Raw genomic sequence first — 10,990 nt, 5'->3', positions numbered from 1 at the left:
TGGGGGGGGTACTGAGTGGTTGGGGGAAGGGTAACTTGACAACGTGGTCTCCTCTTGCCATTGCCTCCCACCGCCTGGGGCTAAGAGGAGGTGGGGAGGAGGAACTGGTATCCTCTACTCTTTGTAGAAAGGTGAGGGTATCTGTGACTTGGTGGAAGGGATGACTGGGAATTATTGGGCAACTGGCTGCTTGTCAGAAAGGGATTTGCTCCCTTCTAGGGAAGCTCTAAGTGCTCAACAGATGATTTCAGGGTGCTGGATGGGAACTGCTCCAGATCAAGGAGGGAACTGATGGCTGCACATTTAGCAAGAAGGGTCTCCCCTTGGGGGTATTTCATGTTGTCCCCATTCTAGATATCCCTTCTAGGGACTGGGGAATGTGTGTGTGAGGTGCAGGGTTGCAGGGATGGACCTGGGTGTCTAAGAGAAAGCTTTGGCTAAAACACACACACATAAAATTTATTTTTAAAGAATGTCTTGTATTATACGCAGGGTTTGGGGTGGAATTGTGTGTGGGGTGGCTGAGTGATTCTTGTTTTCAGAGGGAGGGGAGCTCACCATTTCTCTCTCTTTCTCTCCTCTCATTGGAGCTAGAGATTCCTTCGGAGTTGTGCAAAGACCCTCAGAATGAGTGACAAATGCTGGAAAGAGGGGAGGTGGGTGCTTTGGTACACATTTGTGGGCATTCTTTCAAGGACCGTCATGGTGCTTTGACCTCTAGAGTTCCTTCAATCCTAGACTCCTTAGAATCTTCCAGTGCTCTTGTGTCCCCAGACTTTATTACCCAGTTCTTCCGAACCCCAAAACCTGTCCCCACATACCCAAGCATAATCTATTCCACAGCACCTCCTCCTTCTAGTTCCCCCTGGTAGTAGGGACCAGAGTGGACCCCCACCTGTTTCCCTTGACCCCAATAGCAGTCCTCACCATATCCCCCATTCAAAGTCACTCCCAGGCTGCTAACGTGGAAGGGGGAGCCCCGCCCCCCAAACCCTTCCAAGATTCCAGAGTCCCCCCCGCCCCCAAGCCCCAGCTGGTTTTGTGCAGTGCAAGAAGCCGGAGAGGAAAAAAAATACATGGACCAGAACAAGGCAAGTGGAGCCACGTAGGATATGGGCAACGGGACTATAAGGGGAGGGGGGGGGAGCCTTTAGGGGCTATAATTAAAGGGGAAAATATAGAGTTTCCAGCGAGGCAGGCTTGGAGACAGATGGGGGGAGCCTACTCCAATTACTGCTCCGATGTGGCATCCTCTTGGAGTCATTGTGGCCCCGCGCCCCACCCCACCTCCCAGATGCTTGGAGCTGGCCCTAGAGCATCTGGACAGCCCTTTGGTCTAGGAAGGGTGGCTTAGGATGAGAGTCTCCCGCCCCTACTCCCAAGGAGATCTCCCTGGACTCCCACTGTATCCCACTCCAACATGTTTTCTCCACTCCAAGGCATGCTATCCCACCCACCAAAACACACAGGAACTCATTACCCTCATTTAAATTGGACGTTTGAAATAGGTAAGGGATTAGGTTGTCTTGGTGTTGTTTGACCCAGGAGTGTGTGTGTGTGTGTGTACGTGCGCACAAGTGAACAAGATTGCACATAGAGTTGAAAAACCCTACCTTTCCTTCCTTATCCACCTTCTTGCCATAGTCTATAGGGGGGACTATGACCCCTGTAGGTCCTTTGGGTTGGCAGATTGAAATCTTGACTCCACCTCCTAGCTATATTTGCCCCTAATTGTTCCTTCCCCAACCACCCCTGAAGAGAATACCAACTTATCACACATGTAGACTGGCTGTTTGTCATACCATGGGGTTAGGGTCGTGAGGAATGTGTCAAAGTCCTCTCAGAGAAAGAAGGGTGGAGGGGTGGAGTGTGTGTGTGTGTGTGTGTGTGTGTGTGTGTGTGTGTGTGTGTGTTGTGACAACCATTCTCATATTGGTCCAAGATTCTTCTCTCCATCATCAGTGCATCTCAAAGCCCCGTACACACGTGGCATGAAAGAAGGCAAGGGGCCTGGCCTGGGGCCTCCTTCTCTTCCTCCTCTTCTTCTTCCTCCTCCTTTTTGACTTGAAACACTTGGCCAGCAGCCAGCCTGAAGATGTGTCTTTAATTTCTGCAGCATGACGGCAAAGGGAAGAATGCCGTGCAGAGGTCGGCAGAGCTCCCTCCTTTCTCCCTCACTCCCCTCCTCCTCTTTGACCAGCCCTGCTGGCCTGGAGTGAGGGGGATCGTCGGGGGGGAGACGCCACCTCATCTTTAGGAAACTCTGAAGCTCAGGCTTCTTTAGGAATGTAATGCATTCTCCATTATTGGCGTGTGTGTGTCGGGGAGTAGGGGTGGAGAACAGACTGAAATCTCCACCCATACCCCCCCCCCAAAGAAATGGTAAAATCATCAGCGTTTTAGAGGAGGGGAAAAAAAATCACCTCTAAGAAGCAAGAAAAACAGAAGGGATGAAAAGTGCTGAGCTCTGAATTCTCTTGCTTTCCAAGTTTCCCCAAAGCTCCCTCCTACCCAGCTCCCCTCAACACACCCCAGAAGAAAAAGGCCTGAAGAGACAGTGTTCTCACTTTAGCCTTTTCCACATCTTCCCCCACCCAAGATCTGCCCTCTCCCCTCTTCTTCTTTGGGCTCCCTGATATGCAAAAAGGGTGGAGCACATCTGGACAAAGATACCTGAGGCATTGGCACAGCTGGCGTGAGGGGGTAGGTAACGCCCCTTCCCCCTCACATCTGGAGCTCCTCTTTCCTTCCAGCTGTGTATCCCCCCTCCACCTCTCTTATTGTTCATAGGATTTAGAGTGAGAAGGATCACGTAGAAGCATAGATTTGGAGCTGAAAGGTAAAATCTTAGAGGCCATCAAATTGAATTATCTCATTTTACAGATGAGAAAACTGGGGTACACAGAGGAGGAGTGATTTGTCCACCATCACAGAAGCAGCAGCAAATAATAAAGCTGAAATCCAAATGGAGGTCTTCTGACTTTAAATTCCAGGCACTTTTTTAGTTCAGTCCCCTCAATTTTTCCATTTTATTTTATTGTTCAATTAGCAAACACTTATTTTCTTTCCCTCTCTCCTCACCTCAATTTTAAAGAAGGAAAAAACCCTGAATTTTTGTAATAAACATGCCTAGTCAAACAAAACAAATTCCCACATTGTCCATAACCAAAAATCTAGGTCTCATTTCTGCTCCTCTCTGTAAGGTGGGTAGCTTGCATCACCCTGGGTCTTCTAGAATCATGGATGGTCATTGTGCTGATCAGGGTTCTTAAGTCTCTTAAAGCTGTTTATCTTTATAATGGTGTTATTATGCTATAAAATGTTCTGGTTCTGCTCACTTCACTCTCTGTCAATTCATACAAGTCTTCCCTTCTCTGAACCTGTCCTTTTGGTCATTCCTCACAGCACAATAATATTCCCTTCTATTAATATGTTCTAACTTGTCCGGCTAGTCCCTGACTGATGTTAGCACCCTCATTTTACAGATGACATGACAGGATCAGAGAGATTGACTTGAGGAGGATCCAGGGTAATAAATGGTAAAACTAGCATTGAACAGATATTTTGGTTCCAGATTCCTTTCCTTCCTTCCTTCCTTCCTTCCTTCCTTCCTTCCTTCCTTCCTTCCTTCCTTCCTTCCTTCCTTCCTTCCTTCCTTTTTTCCTTCCTTCCTTCCTTCCTTTTTTCCTTCCTTCTTTCCTCCCATCCTTCTTCCCTCCCTCCCTCCCTCTATTTCTTTCTCTCTCTTTTTCTTTTTTATTCCTTTCTTCCTTCCTTTTCTCCCTTTCCCTCCCCTTTCTTCTTTTTTCCTCCTCTTCCTTCCCCTCCTCTTCCCTTCCCTTTTCCTTTGTTTTTCTCTTTCTTTCTTTCTTTCTTTCTTTTTCTTTCTTTCTTTCTTTCTTTCTTTCTTTCTTTCTTTCTTTCTCTTTTTCTTTCTTTCCCTTTTTCTTTCCTTCTTTCCCTCCCTCCCTTCCTTTCCTTCCTCTCTTCTCTTTCTTTCTTCATTCCTTCCTTCATCTCTTTCCTCCATTTCTCCTCTCCTTTCTCCCCCCTTTCTTTCTCTCTTCCTACTTTCCTTCCCTCCATCCTTTCTTTCCTTCTTTTTCTCTTTCTTCCTTCCTCTTTTTCTTCTATTTCTTTCTTCCTTTATCTTTCTTTCTTCTTTTTTCTCTCTTCCTTCTTTTTTTACTTCCCTTCTTCTCTCTCTCTTTCTTGCTTTCTTTCTCTTTTCCTGCCTCCCTTTCCTCCCTTTCCTTCTTCCTTTCTCTTTCTTCTTTCCTTCATTCTTTTCTTTTTTCTTTCTTCCTTTCTTTCTATTTCCATTTTTCTTCTTGCCTTTTTCCTTCCTTTCCTCCATTTTTCTTCCTTTCTTCCTTCTTCCCTCTCTCCTTCCCCTCCTTTCTTCTTTCCTTCCTTCCTTCCCAGGTTTCTGTTCGAATTTAATCCCACTGTTCTATGTGACACTTCAAGGCAACTGTCTTTGGTAGAGAGAATTTTCACTCCTGGGAGTTCCTAATACCAAATCCCTGGTCCAGTCCTTATCCCAGTCCTTCCTTCAAATACAGAGGTCCAGTCAAGTTGGCCTTCCTGCTCTGCCTTATGCATGCCATTCCATCTCCCACCTCAAAGCAGTTGAATAGGCTGTGCCTCATGCCTGGAATGCATTGCCTCCTCACTTCCACCTCTTAAAATTCCCACTTTCCTTCAAAACTGAGCTCAAACACCACCTCTTACAAGAAGTTTTCTCTGATTCTCCCAACTGTTAGAGCCTCCCATCTGAAACAGTTTTGTATTTATTATGTGTGCATTTTGTAGGTTCTTTAGCACCGGCTACCACCTCAGATAGAAAGGAAGCCCTTGAAGGCAGAGATGGTTTCAGTTTTGTCTTTGCATCCTCAGAGTTTAACACAGTGCCTGACACATAGTAGATACTTTATAAATGCTTACTATTAATCGACTCTCAGTCAATAAACATTTATTAAGCTCCTACTATGTGCCAGCCATTGAGATAAGCTCTGAGGATACAAATATGAAAAAAGACAACCCCTGCCCTCACAGAGTTAATAATCTAATGAAAGAAGGCAGCACATAAAAGAAAGCTGAAAAATGAGGGGGATTTGCTGTACCAGAGAAGGTTTCTGACTCAGGCACAGAGTCAGAGAGGTTCTGAAGTAGCCCAGCCAGGTGAGAAATGAGAAGTAGTTCTGAGCTGAGCTCCCTCCTGAAATAGGCAGTTTAGAGTTCATATCTCCACCCTCCAATGAGAGCGACAGAGGGTGGTAATTGTCCCCATGGAGCCAGTAGATTTCAAGGCTTGGTAGTGTGTGTGTGTGTGTGTGTGTTGTGTGTGTGTGTGTGTGTGTGTGTCTGTCTGTATGTCTGTCTTGGGGAAGGAAAGTAGGGTACAGTGTTGTAAAAGAGATACCAAAACAGACCATGTGGGAGAGAGAGTCAATGGAAGTATCCAGAAGCAGGAGAGAAGAAGGTGTAGACAGGGAATAGGATCATAAGATCTGGAGCTAATGGGCAACTGGGTGGTGCAGTAGATAAGAGCACCAGACCTGGAATCTGAAAGATCAGAGAGACCTGAGTTCAAATTTAACTTCAGATGCTTACTAGCTGTGACTCTGGGCAAGTCCCTTAACCCTGTTTGCCTCAGTTTCCTCATCTGTAAAATGAGCCAGAGGAGGAAATGGCAAACCACTCCAGTATCTTTGCCAAGAAAACCCTAAATGGGGTCATGAAGAGTCAGACACCACTGAGAATGACTGAGCAACAGCATCTGAAACTAAAAGGCACTTCACATGCCATCTAGTCCAATCCCTTCATTTGACAGCAGAGGCCCAGGGAAATTGAGTTTTTTGCCCAAAGTTACACAGCTAATAAGTGGCAGAATCAGAATTTGAACCCAGATCCCTTGCCTTCAAATCTAGCAAACAGTCTTTCCACTGCATCACACTGTCTCCCTCAAAATAGAAAGTTGCTTGAGCTGGAGAGGCTGAACTCTGTTTACCTAGAGTAGCTCCCATTCCTTCATGTCAGGTAGCTTGAGTGAGATGAATGAAGCTTATTAATATATGAATGAAACCTAAGGTAGCAGCATACATTTTAGGAAGGGGCATGGGGGGAAGGCCAGTGTTTCACTCTGACCTTTTCCTTGAACTCAGTCAGTCATAGAATTTGTCAAGTACCTACTATGTGCCAGGGTCTGTGCTAAGCTCTGGGTATGCAAAGAAAGGCAAAAATGGCTGCTCACATTCTAATAGGGTAAGATAAGAACTGGACCTGTGTCTTTACACAGGGAATTCCTAGATGAGAGAACTCCTTATAGGCCTCCACAATTTTATAGTCTTAGAGTAGAAAGCTATTTAGGACATTGATAAGTCAAGTGATTTGTCCAGGGTCACAAAGCCAATATGCATCAGAAGTGGGATTTGAACCCAGGTTTCCCTCACTTCCAGGTGACCTCTCTTTCCACCACACCACACTGCCTCTCCAAATAGGGGAGATAACATATAGTCACTAGAAGGGGGGTATTTCAGCCACGGGGCATAAGCAGTGAAAGGGCAGAGTTGGGTGATACAGCATCAGATGCAAGGTAAAGCAAGAAGGCTGGTATATCTCTGTTTCGTAGAATGGATGGTAGGCAATAAAGTGTGAGAACACTGGAAAGGTAGGAAGGGGCCAGGTTGTGAAAGGCTTTAAAAGCTGGAGTTTATTGAGTAGAGGGTGACATCAGCAGACTTACACTTTAGGAAAATCACTTCAGCAGCTGAATAGAGAATATATTGAAGTGGGGAGAGATTGGAAGTAGAGAGATGAATTAGAAGGCTATTGCAATAGCAGAAATGAGAGGAGATGAGGAGACAAACCAGGGTAGTATTTGCATGAGTGGAAAGTAGAGTGTGTATACCCCAAAATGGCATCAGGGTAGAAATGATGAGATTGATAACAGAATGGATGCATAAGGTGAGTGTGAAGGAGTATAGGAGTCAAGGATGACATTGAGGTTGCAAGCCTGGGTGACGAGTTGAGTAATGATGCCTTAACCAGGAATGGAGCAGTTCAGAAAAGGGCAGGAGGAGAAGATAATGGCTTCTATGAGTTTGAGATACCAACTGGACACCTAGTTTGAGATCTCTAGAAGGCAGTTGGTGAGAAAAGAATATTCAAAGAGGGTCATGGGAACTGGGTTCAATTATTTGAAAAGCTATTGTGTGGAGAATGGAGTGTACTTGTTCTGTGAGGCCCCAGAGGGCAGAACCAGGAAGGATGGGTAGAAGCTGCAGAGAGGGAAATCTGTGCTTGATGTCGGGGAAAACCTTCTAACAGTCAGAGCTGCCCCAAAGTGGAATGGATGGCCCAAGATGTGGTGGGTTCCTCCTCCTTGGAGGTCTTCAGACAGAAACTGGACGACCACTTGTATGTTATGTTATGTTATGTTATGTTATGTTATGTTATGTTATGTTATGTTATGTTATGTTATGTTATGTTATGTTATGTTATGTTATGTTATAGGTATCCCGTAGGTTATCATGTCATATCATGTTATAGTGTGTTGTTATATTACGTTATATTGTGTTATATTATATTGTATTATCTTATAGGTATTCCATAGCCTATCATGTCATATCATGTTATACTGTTGTGGGTCATGTCATATGATATCATGTCATATTATATTATCATATTATAAATATATTATAGTGTGGTTCCTTCCCATTTTGAGGCAGCTAGGTGATACAATGAATAGACTGGAGTCAGGAAGACTCATCTTCGTGAGTTCAGATCTGTCCTCAACACTTCCTAACTGTGTGACCCTGGACAAATCACATAACCTTGTTTGCTTCAGTTTCCTCATCTGTAAAATGAGTTGGAGAAGGAAATGACAAACTACTCCAGTATCTTTGCCAAAGAAAACTCCAAATGGGGTCACAAAGAGTTGGACATGATGTATATGTGTGTGTGTATGCATATGCACACACATGTATGTGTATATGTGTGTGTGTATATACATATATATTGTACACATACTTACATATATACACCTATACATACATTGTGTGTGTGTGTGTGTGTGTGTGTGTTTGTGTGTGTAGAGAGAGAGCCTTGCCATATGGGTTTGCCTAGACGGCTGCTAAGGTTCCTTCCAACTCTCCAATTCTGTGCTTCTGTGATGTGAGACTGGAGCTCAAGAGAGAGACCAGGGCTTTATAGATCTCAGTATCATCGGCACAGAGATGATAATTGAACACTTAGGAACTCAAGTGAAATAGTACGGAGCAGGGCTTCTTAACCTGGAGGTCTTTGAATTTGCTTTTGTTTAATATTTGCTTATTAATTTAATATTTAATATAATTTATATTTTTAATAACTATATATAAACATAATTGTTTTCTTTGTAATCTTGTGTATCTTATTTTATACCTCTAAAATATTATTCAGGGAAGTGCTTTACCAGACTAAGAAAGGGCTCTATGAAACCCAAATGGTTATGAACTCTTGGTGTAGAGGAAAAAGAAGAGTGGGTCCAGGGTAGAACCTTGGGGAGAGGCAAGGCTCCTGGGTCCTAGGCAATAGTTAATAAGAGGGACATGGATGAAAATCCAGTAAAGGAAGCTGAGAAGGAGCAGTCTGATAAATAGGAGAACTGGTCTCTTTGTGTATTACTTTTTTCACTTATGAAATAGAGATAATACCTGATTTCCTTTCAGGAGTATTGTGCATTAAATAAGAGAATGGTTGTCAAAATGCTTTGTAAATAATAAAACGTGACCCATGAGTAAAGGATTATTATTCCTATCTCTTTCTCTCCCTCTTTTGGCTTCCCCCTCTGGTTTTTACTCTCTTTTGGAATTGTTTTTGTCCTGGTTTCTGCCTTTATTCCTTACTCTTTGTATGTCTGTCCCTAGTTCTCTGTCTCCTTCCTCTTCCCATCTCTCTCTTCCTTTCTATCTTGGCTCCCTGTGCCTCCTCCTTCTCAGGTTCTCTCAGGCTTTTTCTGCACCTTCATTTCTGCTTTCTGTCTTGCTTTTTCTCTCCCTATATCTCTTTTCTGTCTCTCTGTTTCTCTGTCCTTTCCAGTTGCTTCAGCCTTCACTTCCTCTCTTCCCACTCTTTTCCAAGAGGCCCCTTCTCCAGTAACCCAACCCAACCTCCCTTTCCCCAGCAGCAGAGGCTGTTGTAGCCACCTCATCACTTTGGATCAGGAGGAGACAGGGATATTTGAGTTGCAGCCAAGAGTGTCGAGTTGAAATAAAAGCACCAATGAATTCTTTGAGCCCTCACTAAGACATAAGAGAAGTCTCTAAGGAAAGAGATCAAGAGAGCCCCAAGCTGAGATCCTCCCCACACCTCGAGTAGAACATGCTTCCATGCCTTGCTCATGCCTTCTAGCACTGCCCCTTACCCAGGATCCCTCTGCCCAACTGTGCCAACATCAGCCTTTTGGGTTCCTGAGTCACATCCCTCAGCCTACACACTTGTCTGTTATCACATCCCTTCTGGTTCCTGAGCTGAGTACCTCCTGTGCCTCTGAGCCCTGAATTGGGCAATAAGGGGAGACCTAGAAAAAGAAGGATCCATAATTCCTATCCTCAGGGAGCTCCCGTTTTGACAGAGAAGACCCTGCTTTTAAGGATCTCTTAATCTGATGGGACAGACCTAGTCCCCACTGTCAGAGAGCTGTAAGTGTGATGAGGGAGGCAGGGCTCCTGTCCTTAGGGAGCCCCTGATCTAATAGGGAAGGAAAACATGCACTCAGGAGGCAGAGGAATCCTGACAAATTATTTCTCATCTCCTCTGAATACCAAAACAGAAGAACTAGACTTTAGCAGCAGCTGGAAGGACTGAGGTTAGACAAAAGACTAGTTCCCTGCCATAAAGGCTATTGGAATCAGAGAGACAGGGGACATAACCAAAACAGAGACTCCTCTAAAGGAGAGCAGCTATGGGGCACAGTTGATAGCTCCCTGGGCTTAGAGTCAGGAAGACCTGAGTTCAAATCTAGATTCAGACACTTCCTAGCTGTGTGACCCTGGGCAAGTCACTTAACCTCAATTTCCTCTATAAAATGGGGATAAATAATAGCACCTTCCTCCTAGGGGGGTGTGAGGATTAAATCAGATAGTTATAAAGTGCTTAGCACAGTGCCTGGCACATCGTGAGTGCTATGAAAATGGTAGTTATTATATCATCTGAAGGCTAAGGTGTCTGGAGTAGGGGTGAAGGACCATAGGACTTCAGGACCAGTTCACTTGGGGAAGTGACTCACCTAAGACTCTGTTTCATTTTATAATCTAATATTTGAAGGGTCATTAAACCATAGAATGTTAGAGCAGAAAGTAACTTGGTTGACCTTGGGCTCTGGTGGGGTGAGGAGGGAGAGGGAGACAAATATGAAACAAGGTACAATCCCTGCCCTCAAAGAACTTACAATTCAGTAGGGAGGCAAAACATATGCAAATAACTATAATACAAGTTAGTATGCAATTAAATGATTTTTTTCCTAGACTTGTGATTCCAGGTGAGAAAACCGCCCTCTACCAATGCAGATCAGAAGTTACTCTGCAACGGAGAGTCCCACGGTCCACGCATGTGAATAGATTTCAGAAGTTCCATGAACTTGGGTGGGAGAAAAGTTATCTTTATTTTTGCTAACCTCTAACTGAAATTTGGGGGCAGCTAGGTGGAGCAGTGGATAATATGCCAGGCCTGGCGGCCAGAAGAATCATCTTCCTGAGTTCAAATATAGGTTCAAACACTTACTAGCTGTGTGAACTTGGGCAAGTCACTTAATCCCATTTCCCTTAGTTTCCTCATTTGTAAAATGAGCTGGAGAAGGAAATGGCAAACCATTCCACTATCTCTGCCAAGAAAACCCCCGATAGGGCCACAAAGAGTCAGACACAACTGAAATAACTAAACAACAACTAAAATTTAGTATTTCCTTCAATTATTTAAAAACATTATTCTGAGGGAATCCATGAGC

Source organism: Phascolarctos cinereus, unplaced genomic scaffold (genome assembly GCF_003287225.1).
Source record: "Phascolarctos cinereus isolate Bilbo 61053 unplaced genomic scaffold, phaCin_HiC Scaffold_5;HRSCAF=322, whole genome shotgun sequence".
Classification (NCBI taxonomy): Eukaryota; Metazoa; Chordata; class Mammalia; order Diprotodontia; family Phascolarctidae; genus Phascolarctos; species Phascolarctos cinereus.
The sequence above is the reverse complement of the archived record's forward strand: the minus strand, read 5'-3'. Positions refer to the sequence as shown.